General features: G+C 36.4%; 1 long non-coding RNA gene across 1 annotated transcript in view; it reads left to right on the top strand.

Moving 5' to 3' along the window:
- Positions 1-17,679, top strand: part of LOC140001760 (uncharacterized) — a 56,239-nt gene that overhangs the window by 20,632 nt on the left and 17,928 nt on the right. The window contains exon 2 of the long non-coding RNA XR_011807289.1: positions 10,011-10,141. This is a non-coding gene — a long non-coding RNA (uncharacterized lncRNA). The remainder of the gene's footprint in view (positions 1-10,010; positions 10,142-17,679) is intronic.

A 17,679-nucleotide genomic window follows, 5' to 3' on the forward strand; every position in this document is an offset into this window, starting at 1 on the left:
AAACAGTAGGAGGGCTGGCCCATCTTCACTGATAATAGCATGAAGGATAATTTTGCCATGTGACTCACTTTCTTCTTTGACTCTAAAAGACATTTGAAAAAGGAGTGGCATTAATTTAAATAGATTTCTCATAAACAGGATTTGCTAAAAAAATAAAAAATAAAATAAAAATAAAACAAAACCCCACAATCTTTGCTTTAATCTCATCTTAAAAAAAAAATACAGGAAAGAAAAAGTCTACTATGATGTTCTGTCATTTAAAAACGTTAAAGAAAAATAAAAATATTTTCTCAGTGTACATATAGAATATATCTAAGGAAATGCATTTACAGTAAAGTATTGTTACCTCTATACACATCACTGCTTTCTTAGTCTGTCAAGGAAAATAATGTTTTTTACTACCTCCTGCTCTTTTATAGCTAGACCCTCATCTAACCTTGACCAGGGTCATGGCATGGAATGAATTGATAAGACATACTTCATTTAGGATTAAATAGCAATGAGACTGACAGAGCCTAGAGGGGCTTTCAGTCCTAATGGAGAGTTTATCAGCACTCTTACGGAGGAAAAACAATATGACTCGGATTAGTCACTTCCTATGTGTCGGTCACACAAGACAGACGCACCCAGGAGGCTAATCTAATGCATTCTCCCTACATTTTAAAGAACAACAAAGGTGTTAAATATGTGAAATACAGAAGTATTCATAACTGTCTGTTACTGTGATACGTGTTGTTCCATTTTCTGAGCTCCCTTCCTTTGTTGTTCTTTTGTTAATCTGTGCAGGTTTTCCTGTGACTTGATGGATTCTATTACACTTGCTGTGGCATGGGAAACTTAATTTTGTTTCCCTTCTAGCATCTTAGCACTAAAATGAATACTTATTTTATGTCATATGAGTAAACAATTTGTCAGAAGGACATTTCACATGTATTTCAGGATGTCAGTATGACACTAGGTCCTATGTCTAATGTGGAAAATAAAAGAGAAGGTCTAAGATACAACTGACACTCCACATAGCAGAAGATTTCATTGTAAATGGAAAACAAAAACTTGAACACAAATATTGGAAGTATCTAAACAGAACTCTGTGCTTTTAGTTCCTCTGTATTTTCTTCTCAAAATGCTTAGTCCAGACTAAGTCTTCTGTCTGGAAACAGGCTCAGAAATCCAGTTTATTTTTTTCCACCAGCAGCGTAGGCTTCTGACTGCTGTTACTATGGCAATTTATACATAAGTATATCAGACTAAAACAAACAAACAAACAAGCAAACTGTAGTCCAAAAAAAAAAAATAAATCATGGGTCGGAATAATCTGTCTATTGATGAATCTCCAGGAATTGCCATGCTACAGAGTTACCTGCCTGTGACCTGCCTCTCCTGACTTGTCATTTCATTGCCTCACAGACAGACAGTTACAGGCCAAAACCAAGCCAGGAAGTATGCTAACAATCTAAAACTACTGATGATGACCTGTCCATGCATTTGTTAGTGTTTTCGTCTTTTTGAGTTTACTTGTATAGATAGAGCCTACAAATTTTGCTTTCTTTGTCTTATGCCAATCTCTTCCTAAAGAAGAGGTGCAGTTCAGGCTTACAGCACAGGCCTTTTATGGAATGAGGAGAGAGATGAATATACCATTTCAATAAAAGAGTAGGGATGTACTGGATGTAGTTCTATTCTGTATGTAGTCGGTAAAACCAGATGTAAAATTATACCTATCCAAATATGGATAAGCATCTATATCGAAGGTTAGTATCACTTCCATATTCTGGACAACTAAATGGGTCCTCTTAAAGAACTTTTCTTCACATGTTTTTGCTGTAAAAACATCTCTGTTCTCTTTCTAATATTTTGTTATGCAACAAGAGTAGTCTCTGTGTTTTGTAATGTGACTTGTGAACAACCAGTCGAAAAACTCTGACCTAGAATTTTCTCAGATTTCAGGAGATAAAAAATGTCATCTGTTAGTTGGACAGCTAAAAATTATATTTTTTTTCTTCAGATAAATAAGAAAGAATTTATTGATTTGTGAGTTGTAAAAGTTGAAGTGTTACATTAATATTTCTACAAGCTTGTTTTAACTGACATTTGTAGTTGAAACTGGAGGATGCTAGTTACAGGAGCATACCAACTCCAAGACCCAGGAGAGTACACCATAATGATACATTCATGTATATTGATTTTGATTTTATGCACTGTACATTTAAAAAAAAAAAAAAAAAAGAGAGAGATATTATAAAACGTTGCACTTATTTTAGTAGCAGCACACATATTTATCAATTCAATAAAACTCAGTTCAGCATTGTAAATGTCTCTGAACTGATTTATTTTAACAAGCAGTCTTAGAACTACTTATGCCTTTGTCCATTATTTAGATTGTGATTTAATTACATGGCAATGAGGCTATTGTCTAGCAGTCTGTAAAATTAAGACTGTATGTTTTTACTGGTGGCTTTTACTGATCAGTCTTTTCAACAGACTCATCTAAATACTTTTGAGCTAATTAGGAATATTTCCTTCATTTTTATTCACAGTAGAACTGCAACATGGATGGAATTTACTATTAGAAAAGGAAGTGCCTGTACAATGAGTTTGAAATAAACAATTAATCATTCAGTCAGTCTTGTGTGAAGCCAGGAGCTGGACTTGATGATGCTGGTGGGTCCCTTCCAACTTGGTATATTCTGTGATTCATTGTAATGATTCTTATGAATTTATGAAAAAATACCTAGCTTTGCCATAGATATCTTGTGCAATCTTTAACAAGTCAATCCAACTGTCTACTTTACTCTCCTACCTACAAAATGGAGAAAATGCTTTCTTACTCTCAAGTTTAAAACATCTTGTTTATTAATGATTCACATTCTTCAAGTCCAAGATGTGTTTTTATAGGACCTAGAGTCCTATACAAATGGAGCTTCACTGATGATTGTGGATCTCACATACACTCATAACAGAAATATATAAGAGAAGCAACAGGTGAATTCCCTGGCCTAGATGGCACTTCAATATACTAACTTTTCTTACATGCTTATCTTATAAAATAAAATGATGAGCCTTTCCAAATATTTATACTCATAGATTTCAGTGAGTTAACCCTGCTGAGATCTTTACAAGCCCTTCCACAGACAATATATCACTTTCATTTAATTTTCCAGACATGTACATTTTATGGTGATGAACTTGTAACCAAGATTAAATGACTTGAGCTTGACTGAATGAAGTCACAGTTCTACCTTTTCTAGGAACTCCAAGGCTCCCAGGATTTCTGCATGCTTAGTTTTCATTAATTCAAATATAGCTGTTCATGTTAATGCATTTTTGCTGACCATGTCCTAAAGAACTTGATTACTCACCTAATACTTTATTATCTGTTGCAGTATTTCTTTCACAGAACTGTTCTTAATAACATAAAGTAAATCTTCAGTGCATTTCCCTTTTTCTGCTGACCTATAAGTGGATTAGATGAGAGTATAGGACAAATATTTTGATTGATCTTTTCTCTCTTGCAGTGTAATCTGTGCAATATAAATATGGATGTGAATGTATGCTAGTGGCCAGTTTTCTATTAGGGTGAATTTAACAATGTATTTTGGCTGATCTAACATCTCCTAACTAGCTCCTGTGCTAGTGTCTGGCTACGGCCCTCACCCCTACTCTTAGGCACAGACTTCCACTTCTTCCCTGGCACCATTCCTAGTACTTGTTAGGCTCTTGGAGGAGCTGGTACTGCTCAAGAAGCCAGCAGAAAACCAACACAAGGTAAATAAAAAATAATTATTTTGGTATATTTACTTACTGAGAGATCAGCCAAATTACAAAACAGGTCATCTCTTAGGTCATCTGTCATTTTAAGAATGCCTTTAGAAAATTCTGATGGAGACTTTCTTCATTTTTTCTACAGCAAGAATAGGAGGCACATCCCGAAAACAGTATATGGGTATGGCCTCAACACTAAAACTGTTATCTTCAGTTTACTTGAAATCTCACCCTAATGGCTGACAACTGATGGCATAAAAGCTATTCTTTCAATTAAAATGATTGCCCACTATGAAGCTGGAATATGTGAATGTGAATAAAATACATGGGTTTTCCTTTCTCTTGCTGACTTGTGATTAAACAGATGTACATTTCCCAATTTCCAGATCTAATGGTGGTTGTTGGAAGCAGTATGGGCTTAAATCAGAAGCTTTTTTTTTTTTTTTTTTTTTTTTTTTCTTCACTCTAATTAGTCTTGAATTTGATTTTAAGAATTTCAGGTATTTGTTGTTTATCATAAATGTAACATGTTCCCAATTCAACAATGATAAGCAGTATGTTTAAAGTTTCAGATTGCTCATAACTATCAGTGGTTTAATGAGATTTAATAATCAGTATATGATGTTTTCATAGAGAAGAAAATATTCAAGCAGTTTAAATGCTTTGTAAAATATCTGACACAACTAAGCAATTAACTGTTTCTTTTAAAGAAAATTTTCCTAAACTTGGAGGGGGAGTTTTAGTCAACAATAACCACCCTTCTAATCTCAGTATGCAAAATATTTTCTAAATGACTTGTCATTTAATAATGAAAGTTAATTTTGAAGCATTATATGAGAAGAATATAAATGATGGCAAGTTTGCTCTGATATTTTATATCTTAAAAGTAGTATGGATTGTTAAAGCTAATTCTCTGATAATTTTCATTTTAATAAAAATTCATTGACATTCTGTAATTATGACCTGTGGTTGTGAGGGATAGGTACTGATAGGTAATCTAATAAACAGATTGTCAAAAAATACCTTGCTTCTTCCAATTCTTACAAAAGAGAAATAAAGACACGTATGGTATAAAAAGTAACGAAGAAAAATGTATATCTTTGGGAATGTTTCTCCCGATTAGCTGAAAAGAGTAAGAGCTCAATAAGACTTTGCTGCTGTTGCTGCTGGTTTTTGTTGCTATTGTTTTTTTTTTGTTTGTTTTTTGTTTGATTGTTTGTTTGTTTTAAGCTTGAAAGAGCTTCTAAGCTCTTCTAATTTAATTCTGATTTTAGCTGTGGATTAAGTTATAGAAGGTGTACCAGAATATATCTTCGCTATCTTTACAGTTAAGAAAATGTTATGGAGGTGTAATGCTTCCGATTTCCATCAGAGGGTACTATAAACACGCCTAAAACTTTTTTGGTTTCACCTGCAAAGAAATGGATGGTTTTTCCCGTTTGGAATTTCTTGATCATTTTCAGTGTTTATAAATTCTGTGTATCATCGGATATATTTGCCTTGCTGAAAACATGAGTTCTTTATGTAGCCTCATTAAAAACATTTCAAAACAAGTTTAGCAAACGTTCTGTTTTGCTTGTAAATATTCACTGGATATTCAATTTTTAAAAGGAGTCTTTTTCCAAAACTTCTGTCTGTAAAATGTCAATGAGGATGGAGCTAAAAGATGTTCCTTATGTACTGAACATCTTACACATCTTGGCAGTCAAAATACACTTTCTTTCTTTGTAGGTACAGAAAGTAATTCTGTCAGCACAGACAGGGCTTGAAAACCTGAAGTGGTGTGCTCAATATGTCTTGTACAAGCTTGTCTTATAGAAAAGCAGCAGTCACCTGAGGGTGAGGGGCTGGCCTTGGGGAGCTGCTGTTTGTACGTCAGTTGTTGTTCAGTTTCAGACACACAGGTTACTTGTCTTTGTACATCTTTTCACTTTATTTTCACAATGGTTTTCTATTCATGTGACTGCTTCAGGTTATGTGGTTCTCTGTGTAAACAGTGACCATTTGTATGCCAAAGACATTATTCATGTACAAGAAGGACATATATGTAATATTGCTTTCTCTCTCTCTCTCTCTCTCTCTCTCTCTCTCTGAAAATGTTTATTCTGTTTACAATGTTTGTCATCCAGGCAGGAAGGAGGAATAATGCCATGCAGCTTTGCTGGCCACAAATAATGAGAAATAATGAGAAGCGAGCGATTCATGAACACAGGGACAAAAGCATTTGCATTGATGTTGAACAGTTACAGACTTCAGGGATTCCCTGAGAGTCAGGGCCTGTTGCACCCCCAGCCAGAAGCATGGCAACCAAGTGCACCACGACACTTCCAGCTCTGGGGATAGGGACAAGATGGGCCTGTGCATGGGCCTGGCTCAGCAGGGTCCATGGCTGGGCAAGGCAGGGCTGTGGAGAGCTGGAGACTGGCCTTGCTGCAGCCTCGCTGTGTCAGAGACTGAAGGCCCCAGGGACCTGAAATGCGGTCCTGTGCCAGGGTTGGGGACTCAAATTCATAGCTACGGACAGAACGGACTAATCCAAAACATGGTGGGAGTCTGAAGGAGCCTATCTGAGATGGTTGCTGATAACCATGTAACCCAGAAGGTACAGCTCAGACTTTCTGTCATCTCCAGCCTCTATCATTTCGATCATATCATATCAGGTACTGTTTGTTGCTCCACACTGAACATAAAATGAGCTGTTTTTGTGTGGTCTGGCTAATTTAACAAAAAGTCTTCTGCCCACTCTTGACTGAGATCTTCACCTGTGTGTGATTCTTCATCAAATTGAGGATTAAAGAGTGTTGGCTGTAAATCAAACTTTCAGGTTGTAGTATAGATATCCTTATAATATTCTCTTCTGATAATAATCTATTGTTATGGGATTTCTTATAGGGTAAGGTGTTACTTGGCTTGTGGATACTGGGGTCTAGTGCATAGAAATCAAATGACATTTGCATGGCTCAAGAAAAATGCAAAATTTCTTGGATAGGCTACAGAAAGCAAATTAAATCAGACAAGAAACATGTCAGTAGAGATTCTGCCTCATCTTATTTGTATTTTAAAGTAAGGAGTTCACTTCTTATTTGTATTTGTTTCACGTACAATATATACGGTTTATTCACAACCACACCAACAACCTTCTTATGTCTTCTTTAAGCAAAGCTAAAGGTTGTGCAGCCCTGTGGGTGATATATGGGGAAGTTTGCTTTAAACCTATGTTCCTGCATATACAACCACCATGAGTTTGGGAGTTGGGCCCTGGGAGTACATCACACATCAGAATAATTTTGAAGCAACCTCCCAAAATCACAGAGTGGCTGAGATTAGCAGGGACATCTGGAGATCACCAAGTCCAATGCCTCGGATCCAGCAGAGTGGGTAGCTCAGAACCATGCACAGGTGGGGTTTGAGTATCTCCAAGCTTGGAGACTCCAGAACCATTCAGAGCACCCAGCTGCAGAGATCAGTTGCCTTTACCATTTTTTTTCTTGTTTTTAATGGAATTTCCTATATATAAAAAAAAATACATCAGGTGGAAATCTTAAGGAACATCTAAAGAAAACTAGACTGGTTTATTAACTGCAAAAATAGCATACAACAACTTTCTATTTTCATATTATTTGTGCTTCTATAATAATTTTGTAAAGAAACATTAAACCCTGTGTGTGATGCTTTGTCTGCAAGCATTAAAAGAAAAAATGAGTCACATAGTGATAGCTAAAACTTAGTAGAATGCTCATAAAGATTTTTTTTTTTTTTTATTTTTAAATTATCCATTGTTTAGTTTGCTTGTTGATTTCTTAGGTTGAACTTTTAACATGACACACAGACAAGACTGAAAAGTGCATTGTAAAGAATGTCAGATTGTTGTGTGTCATATACTAGCCTTTTCTAGTATTTTTTCCCTTCCTGGATTTGACCAAAATCAAATGTGGAAAAGGAATTTCAGATGAATTATTGGTTGTTTATATATTTTATGAGTGCTTAAATTATTAAAATATTCATTTAGATGTGAAAACTAACATATAGCTAGAACATTTTTCTTTATAAAATACTATGATTGTATCACAGGTTAAAAAAAATCAGGCAACATGTATAAAACAATTTCACTTTCAATATGTAGTTTATATATATGCATAGAATGATATATATAAAAATAAAAAAAAGTGTAGATATGCAATATATAAATATGCATATTAAGAAGTCATGCAGCTTTTTGTTTGTTTGTTTTTGTAGCTAAAACTACTATAGTGACGTTATTCTTGTGAATGATTTACTAAACATAAGCAAAATTGGAATCTGATTCATTAAAAAAAAAAATGAAAAAAAAACAAGTTTTTGATTAGTTCAGATTTTTAAACTGTAGACATAAAGAAAAAAAAAGTAGTTTAAAAACCTAACAAATTTCAGTATATGAGTGTTGGAGGCATTGGCATCGAGTGTTTTTTTAACCTTCATTTCTATGTGTACTGAACTTGGGATCAAATTCTCTGTACTATATCCTGATTCCACTGAGGTAAATAACAAAACTCCCACTCAGTGTAATCCTGTACTCAGTGGTACAGGATTAGTCCCTCTAGTTTTTACTGGGGCAGAGGCTTTTTCCTTACTATTGTTGTATCTTCATATAAATATAGCAGCATTACTGAGAGCCTGAAGTTTCAAGCCATTGCCTTGCTCATCTTCTTAAATTCAGTGCCACATGGCAGATTTTTGTGGAGCCTTATCTCTCAAGCCAAAAAGAAAAGCATGATCACAATAGTCAGCTTGGCTTTTCTTCTCATCTCTATATGCACTTCAGTGCAGGAGAAGTTCAGACACCACAGAGCTTCAAATGGTTTCCTTTCAAAGGCATTAAGAAAAGAAAGGGAAACAAATATTGAGCTATTACAAAGAAGTTTTCAGCCAGTGCATGTTTATTAAGCTTACTTTATTCTATCCAGCATATTCAAAGGCATCTGATTAAACTGTCCCAAATAAAAAGGACAAAGCTTTCTTCAATCTGTGCAGTACAGATAAATAATTTTGTGGGAGATTTTTATCATCTCTTAGGCTCTGTACTGGAGACTTAAGGCATTTCAAACAGGCTGTGTGTGCACTGCCAAATACAGTCCTGTTCAGAATATGCTAAAGTGTTGTGTCTGGATAATTGGAGAGAGAAAAGATTGTTTCTAATCACTAAATGACATACTTTGCAACTTTTTATAGATACTCAGGCATATTTCTTGCTTCACAAGTATTTTCAGTGAAATTACTGGAATGTGGCACAAGAGTAAGGGTGGGCCAACATAGCAGAGAGACTTTCTGTATGGCCCAGTACGCAGAGACCTTGTTGTGACCTTTGCCTGAATATCCTGCTTTCAACTTCATGTTCTCTAATGTTCCAGCTGTGAGTTAACTTTTATTTACAGGTATTTTTGGAAGGGACCATTCAAAGATGAAAAGAAATACTGAATAATATATTCATTAAAATGGAGACAGAGGAGGACTATTTCACCCACATCCTTAGCTGTAAATTCTCTTGAAGTCAACATCTAACACTTTCTGTTATCTTCATGATGTGTTTAATCATTTCAATAATTAAATCTGTTCCATATGAGAAATGTTGATTTTTATTGAATTAGGGAATTTAACTGTTCTTTTTTCACACCATGCTTTAGTATGAAAATCAATAGGCCAAATCACTTTTAATCTACTTACACTTTCTTTTAAACTGGTGATTAGTAAACAAATGGAGTGACATTCAAACACTGTGACTAAACAGACAGTCCTCTTGCTTCCAATCTTTACTCATCATTTTGTTCATCTTTTCCCTAGTTAATCTAAGAGATAGGCCAGATAATAATTTAGCTTCAGTTTTATGCAAAACAGTATTGCCACCATAGTCACACATCCATGCTTCTGCTTGGAGATCAAGGCTTAGAGGTCGTGGCAAGGAGAGACTGAAACATTATATCTACAGTAATAAAAGAAAATTTAACTGTAATGTCATTTAAAAAAATAAGTTAAAAATTCCTTTTATAATATTTTTCTCATTTTGAAGTTAAATATATGATAGAACTTCCATGACTGAGTTTAGAACACTCCAAATACATTAATTAAAGATGTATTTTGTACACGTATACACCAGTCAGTAGCCATGTGGATCTGCAACTAAAAGTTTTAACCAGGAAAAAAATACCTTCACTTTCACAGCAAAAAAACATTCACTTTCTCATTTGTGATATTTCCTTTCTGCTTGTTAATAGACCAAAACAGTTCCTAAAACCATTACCACCCACTTCTGTTTGCTCTGGATGGGAGGGAAAGTGAATCCCACTGAAGAGAAGATTATGCTGAAGATGATGTCTTCGCTGAAGAGTAATTACTTTAAATTGTGGTAAGTGGATCCCAGATACAGAGTTTACTGTGGGTCAGCACTACCTATAGCTATCACTCTTCTTCACTGCCACTAGTTACTACAGTTTGCAGTTATTTATGATCAAGCATTGCACAGTCTACGGCTGACTCAAGCTCACCAAGAAAGTAGTTATCAGGTTCTGTTGCTCCTTGCATACAAGTAAATGTCTCTTTAACTGGAGGTGCCCACATTTTTCTAACCCTTTCATCCCATCTCTAGGAGACAGATAATAAAATTAATGAAAGTAGGTTTTATTGCACGTTTGGGAAAGTGTTATGCCCTTGTAGCTCTGGATCAGAAGTCTCTGATTTCATATTTGCATGAGGTTAATAAAGAAAACAAGACAATTGATATAATACCCTCTCCAGACAAGATCTTTCTAACTGATAAAATACTTTCATGACCACAACCTGCAATACATTAGCTTTCCACTGCAAGTGATGCCTCTTTCATGATAGTTTTGGGGGGCTTAAAGTTGAACTGCTAGGGATATGGTTTAGTGGGGACTGTTAGTGTTAGGTCAGAGGTTGGACTCGATGATTTTGAGGTCTCTTCCAACCTAGAGGTTCTGCGATTCTGTATACATACATATAGTAATGGTCAACAGGAAAAAAAAAAAATGTTTCTACTTGGAGTTGTTTCTTAATCAGAGTTCCTCTCTGGGCTCCTTTATTTTGTGAAAAGGTACAAAAACCCTCTTTTTGTCTTCCTGCATTCAATAATATACTTTTGGGGGAGGATGGGGGAAAAATTGGAACTCCGGAGAGTAAACTGCAATTATAACATTCCCTGAGGTGTAAGGAGGGGAATACTCTTCTCTTGCAGAAGCAACCTGGCTAATTTTAAAGTCTGTTTCATAAATGTGCCTTACAGCACCCCAAACATCATTCATTTTAGAAGAACTGTACCTCACAAATACAATTATTAATTTCCATGATGAGTTAATGTGGCATTTGTATAATATTCGGGGATCTTGACAGCACTCAGTAAAACTGTATCATTTACAATATCTGTATTGTTTTGCAAAGGGCATTTGTGGGGGGAAGAGTTCCTTGAATTAACAGATAAAACTGTCTGGAAAGGAAATGTCTTATTTCAATTTCTTAGCAAAATTACAACTGTTTTATTAGCAAGAGTGAGAATCTGTAGCAATCTGTTACTACAGTTCTTATTATTAAATGATTATAGTACCTGTGGCCTTATGAGAAGCCAGAATACAGTGACTTTGCCAAAGCATTCTAGTTATGAAATTCAAAGATGCTGAGTGCCATAAATAGTTCAAATATTGTGTAAAAATGGTCCCCTCACAGGGAGGAAAAAAACTGTATTTTCTTTATTTTAATTTAAAACATAATTTTCCATTGCAAGAATTAAACTAATTTTCTTCTTCCTTTTAGCCAAGTGGCAAGCAAAGAGCTTGCTAAAGTTTTCTGTCAGCTGAGAATTTTGCACTGCAGCTCTATTGTAGCAGCATTTACAGCCATTGTGAGGTTCTCAAGAAGGAGGATGCCTTCCCCTCTGACTCCATCATCTTCACATGCAGCCCTTTCTGCAGATTCCTTACGTTGAAGATGCCAGGCTTGCACGTGGGGAGACAAAGGGTCCAGCCCTAGACTCTCTACACTCTTTCTCAACTCTTAGTGCTTCACTAGCACTCCATCTTCATACAGAGATATAAACAGATCTGTGAAGGAAGGAAACTACTCTTGTCTTTCAATGGGCCTATTTCCTGATATGATAAGTGAATTGCCAGAGAAACTTTCTAAATGTGAAACTTACATCTTCCCTAAATGTGGTCCTTTCAACGTACTATTCTTGGAGATACCTAGCCACTTTATGTGGTAAGATTTAGATTCTCTCCACCATGAAGAGCATGTATTTCATATGTGCCAAATGAAACAACAGTTTGTGCAAGACTTTTTTTTTTTTTTTTTTTATTTGGCCTGTAAAAAACTGCTCAGTTCTTTTCCCTTAACATTTGAGCAGCAGATCATGACAAGCTTCTACATGGGTGCCCCGAAGAAAAATGTTCATTTACTCCCACATTAGACATTGTTGTGCTTCTGGGATCCAAGAGTATTTTCCTCACTGTGGTCCTAAGCACTTGCAGTACTGCAGACACAGAAATTAAACTGTAGACTTCTTCCTGCACTGGCCAGCAAGAATTGTACAGCTGATCATTGGAAAAGCAGGCTGTCAGAGTGCATGGTCTTCCCAGTGCTGAGTTTGTACAAAGATGGATTATACCGCATACTGCAAAATCCCCTTTTTAAAGCACTAGCCAAATCAGTTTGGCATTTGGGGTTCTTTTTTCCTCCCAGCAAAGTCAATTGGAGTTCTGCAGCAGACTTCAATGAGAAAAGGATAAGGCATTAAATAACATGCTGCACAGCTTTTGTGTTACTTGAAAGGAATCCAGGCAGAACTTTGCCAGAGTGATTGTGAATGTGGTACTTTTCCAGAAGAGTTTGGAGGGCCTCAGGCTTGGCCAAAGGAGTATAAATCAGTTCAAACCTAAAATTGTGCTACATTTACCGAAATGTAAATGACAGACAACAAAAAAGCATGAGAAACATGGAAGCTGTAATTCAAGTTAACATCTGAGCAGCGTACAAAAGAGAGATGCAGCTGGTTAAATGAACTTTTTTTTTTTTCTAAAGAAACTTCAGTTGTAATTTATTTTTTTTTTGGTATTGAATTTTAAAAATAGTCCCCACTTTACCCTCTAAGTGAACTGGAAAAGAACAAATGACAATAGCATGGTAATTTGGGGGCCAATTTTCCTTAAATACATGTTCTATTCGATATTGAACCCTTTTGATATTTGGAAGCTTCAGGACTCGGTTATCTGAAAGAAGCTGCATAAATTGAGGAATTCTGACAATACCGCTTGGCCTAATAGCTGCTTGATCATGATTTCTCGGTGGATCCCACTGTTCTGGCTGATTGGAAGGCTCTCAGTTGCATACAGTAATACTGAAATGCCAGTCAAACTGCCATGGTTAGGGTTATGCATGCATTGTCATTGTTAAGCCCTATTGTCAGGGTCTTTGTAATCTGGGTGTAAAATCATTCTTATCTGGTTACGTATACAAGCCTGGAAGCACATCCACTTGACTATTTTTGCATATTTTTCAAATTGTTTATTCTCTTCTGCCACCTGTTCCTTTTTTTTTTTTTTTTTTTTTTTTCTTCTCTAACAAGAAGAAAAAGTTTTCTCAAAATCTAATATTCAAAGTTGGGATGGGGTGTTTTTTTCAGGGAAGTTCATTTTTCTGCTGGTGCTCCTGCTAGACTACCCTCACCAAAGGGTGTTTTTGTCTTTTCTCCTGTCTTTGGAATACCTAGGGGCTTCTGTCTTATCCAAGGCCATACTCTGCCAGACATGAGTTTGCAGTTGATATGACTATGGCATTTCCCTGATTTTGGTTGCAAACTAGTTAGGACCCATTTGTTCAGCACTGACTTGCTCTTGATAGTGCCATAGTTGCAATAGTTATTCCATTGAAATCACCTGGCATTGCTGGTATAGTAATATAGAAAGGTAACTGATCTTTCCAGAAGTAACTGAAATTTAGGAAAGAGAAATTTGCACTTGTGCAGTAGTTTTTTTTGCATGTTTAAAAATTTCTCTTTTCTTATATATGAAATTAGTATTTTGTATACTGCTGGTCTGTCTAATTGCATTTAATATTGGACTTTTTCTCAGCAAAGGGGAAGGAGAAAAGAGTCTCTTTAAAATGTGTGCTGTATATATAAAAAAAAAAAAAAAGGAAAAAAAGCACCACTCCTTTCTTCCTTTATGTTTCATGTTACTTTTATTCTCTTCCTTTCTTTATCTGCTTGATCTGACTTGGTACTTGTACTGTACTCCACTAACAGAATGGGGAATATTAGTCAAATTCAGTATTATGGATCAATTCCTGTGCATTCACATTGGTGTTGTTATTGGATTATATAGAAAAGTTCCATTATTTGAAACCAACAGTTCAGCAATCTGATTAAAGTAATACTTGAAGCTATTCTAAAGGTAGTCATGTGATACTTGAGTACCTGTCATATAAAGACATATCAATTATTAACCCCTTACCTAACAATGTTTTATCAAACTTTATTATTATTATTTTAAACTGTGGCATAATAGGCTAAAAAAAAAAAAAAAAAGCTAAACTTATTTTATTCTGCAAATTATATCATTTATAATTTTTCTCCAGAGCTGCACAGGAAGTCCCTGACCATTATAATCAAAGTCTATTTTTCTTGATAATTCCAAGGCAGGTCTTTGTCTCAAAAGACCGATCTACACCTGTGCCCTGGGTCAGGTGCATAGAAAGACTTAATTGTCAGGCAGGTTTGGTCGCCAAGATCCTCAGTGAGTGGGTGCTGCAGGTGTGAGCTGTTGCTCCCCAGTGCAACGTTTTTCTCCGAGGAAGGTGGTGAAGTGCCTTGTCTCTGTTTCACTGTGTATGCAGCGGTGCGGGAGAACGAAATGCAGTATGCCTCAGTGTCAACCTGCAGTCCTCAATTCCAGGTGTTGGTAACTTGCATTTCTTACCCATCTATTAGCTCTTCCTCCCCTCCTTTTAGTACAGCTTTAGTGAGCGCCAGAAAACTGCTTCTGACTGCCCAGAATGTCAGCCTGCCTTTATAACTGCAGTTGGTCTGTGCTGTTTCTGCAAGTTATGCAAATGGTTCTTGCAGGCAGCCTGAGGAGGCCCATGTGTGCCCGTGATAAAAGGTGATTAGCAGCCTCTGGAGATTACCACCTGAAAACCACACATTGCCATTCAGAAACCTTCTTGGGAGAAGTCAGGGAAATTTATGCAGGGAAACTGCTGGCAATTTGCCTGGCTTCAGCCAAAGATATTGATTGCTAGACACATTAATTTTAGGAAGCAGACTTTCTCTGTTTTTATCAAAGTGCCAATACACAGCTGTGAAATCATTTAGCTGACTTAACTAAGATTATTTGACAAGGAGAACAGTTGTATTAATATAAGTGAGCATGTCTGTCTTTAATTGCTTTCCTCTTTCAAACAACCCCATTACAATCAAATGGAATGATCCTAAAACATTGTTATTGCTACCTTAGCACTCCACAGATGAAAGGTGTCAGGTAAACCAGTAAAAATATCTTACGTTGGCTCAGTATTGGCAAGAAAGCCTCTTCTTCTCAAGTTACCTCTATTTCTTTTTTTAATTATTTTATGTGTTTTATTTATCTTTTTTTTTTTCCCTTGCAAGTCCTCAATATAGACTTTGTTGTTTGTTTTTCTTGCTTGATTTTTTCTCTCTTCATACATTCCTTAGTTAAATATTTTCAAATAAATAAATAAAATTATTTTCAATATTGAATTTTCTGGAATTTTATATCTTCCAAGAGAGGGCAGTCATCTTGGTGTTCTCTGCAAGGCACTGAACAGTTCTGAGTAGTACAGAAGTACAGACCAACTCGTATCTCAAAATGACAATGAAAATAAAAAAATAAGAATAATAATGCTGGTTGAAAAAAGTAGAAAGCTAAACAGAAGCTTGAGTTCTAATCCCCTTGAAGGAAGACTGAATTTAGATGACTGCATATATACTGGCATGCCATGGTGGCAATAGTGCTTCTGATGGCACTGATCAGTACAGCAGATGCTCTGCAGGATGAATGACAAGGAAGAAGCTTCAGAGTGATACAACTCTTCTTTTTCCTCCCAGTGTTGTAGCTACAACCACAGCCTTTAATCCCTGTATATGAACCCACGTTTTATTCAGTGTTTAGCTTTAGCTTTTGGATGAAAATTCAGTATGTGGCAAGGTTTTGGTACTGGTGGGGGTGGGTTCTTGGCTGGCTGCTGTGAGCAGAGCCCAGCAGCTGTCCCATGTCAGATCAGAGACGGTTCCAGCTGGTTCCCAAGGGACCTGCTGCTGGCCAGAGCTGAGCCATGAATGATGCTGGTTGGGCCTCTGGGAAAGCAGACTGAAGGAAGGGAAAAAAATGCAGTGCTACAGCAGCTGGGAGAGGATTGAGAAGCAGCCCTGCAGGCCCCGGAGTGCAGCAGGAAGGCAGGAGGTGCTCCAGGCACGCAGCACAAGTTCCCCTGCAGCCTGTGGGGAGGCCCCTGTTGGAGCATGCTGGATCAGTTCATGAAGAACTACATCCTGTGGGAGCTACCTCATGCTGGAGCTCTAGAAAAGCGTAAGGAGAGGGTGGAGGGGGGAAGCAAAGAAGTCTTATGAACTGACTGCAACTCCCATTTTTCCATCACCCTTCTTTTTCTCAGTCCAGGAGAAAGTGGAAGGATTGAAATTGAAGTTGAGCCTGGGAAGAAATGGGGAGAGGGGAGGGGAATGTGATTTTAGGTGTTTTTTGTTTTTTGTTTTTTTTTTTTTAGATTATTATTTATTTATTTTTTTAAATTCTCTCTATCTTAACTTTTATTAATTGCCAATAAAATAAATTAATCTTCACCAAGCAGTCCATTTCACTTGTGTTGGTAATTGTCAAACAATAGCTTTGTCCTCATCTGAATCCATAAACTGTTTCATCATGTTTTTTCCTGTTGTCTTAAGTGAGAGAGCAGTGTGGTGGGCATCTGGCTAGCCAAGGTTAAACCACCATGGCCATGAAATGAGCAGGATGTGTCTGAAGGAGTTCTTTTATGAGTTCATCTGAAACTCATAGTAACTCAGTGCAAGTAATATACTTTGACAGTGCAAGAAATATGCTTCAGTGTGTCCCTTCTCTTCATCTCCTTCTTCTTCCCCCTTTCCAGTTGTTTTATCAACCTGTTTAGCTTATTTTTGAAAGAAAAAAAATCTACTGTCACAGAAATACTTGATGGAAAGAAGTGAAAGATATTGTATATATTATCAGACTCATAAAATGGTACTTGATAAAATGTCACATGAAAGACTTACCAGAAAGTAAAGATTTATGAATTATGTGGAAAAAGAGGTGATATAAGAATAGAGAGCAGTAGAGAAGAGAGACTGGGGAGATATGATTTGTCACTGTGACTGACAGTCAAAAAATAGTATTCCTGATTCTGGTAGTGAGCAGTGATATCCAATGTGACTCTCTTTTAAGACTAGTTGTCTGATATATTCAGTTCAACTTATGAAAATGGGAGGAGCAGCCTTATAGTAGACCTTGGGAATATTCCCAAGTAAGAGAGAGCACAACTGAATTACAAAATCTTCTTCCACATGACACTGTCAAAACAACCAAACCACCAGGATTTTAACTTCTTCTTCAGTAGTTCATTCATGGGTTCTTACACAGGTATGCTGTGGCAGCAGTATGTGGAGTTCAAGGAGTTTATGTAGTTATTACTAATGAAACATAGCGAAAAAATGCTGACTGGCCAGGTGCAAACCTAGGTAAAAGCAATGACCAACAATGAGACCAACAGTTCTGTACTTAGAAGTCTGACTTTGACCAAGACTGCTGAAAAGATCATCCCTCCCAAAACAAAACAACATAAATCACAAAAATCACAATCAACACAAATCAAAGAACTGAAGATAGT

The sequence above is a fragment of the Anas platyrhynchos genome, chromosome 2, assembly GCF_047663525.1.
Source record: "Anas platyrhynchos isolate ZD024472 breed Pekin duck chromosome 2, IASCAAS_PekinDuck_T2T, whole genome shotgun sequence".
Taxonomy (NCBI): Eukaryota; Metazoa; Chordata; class Aves; order Anseriformes; family Anatidae; genus Anas; species Anas platyrhynchos.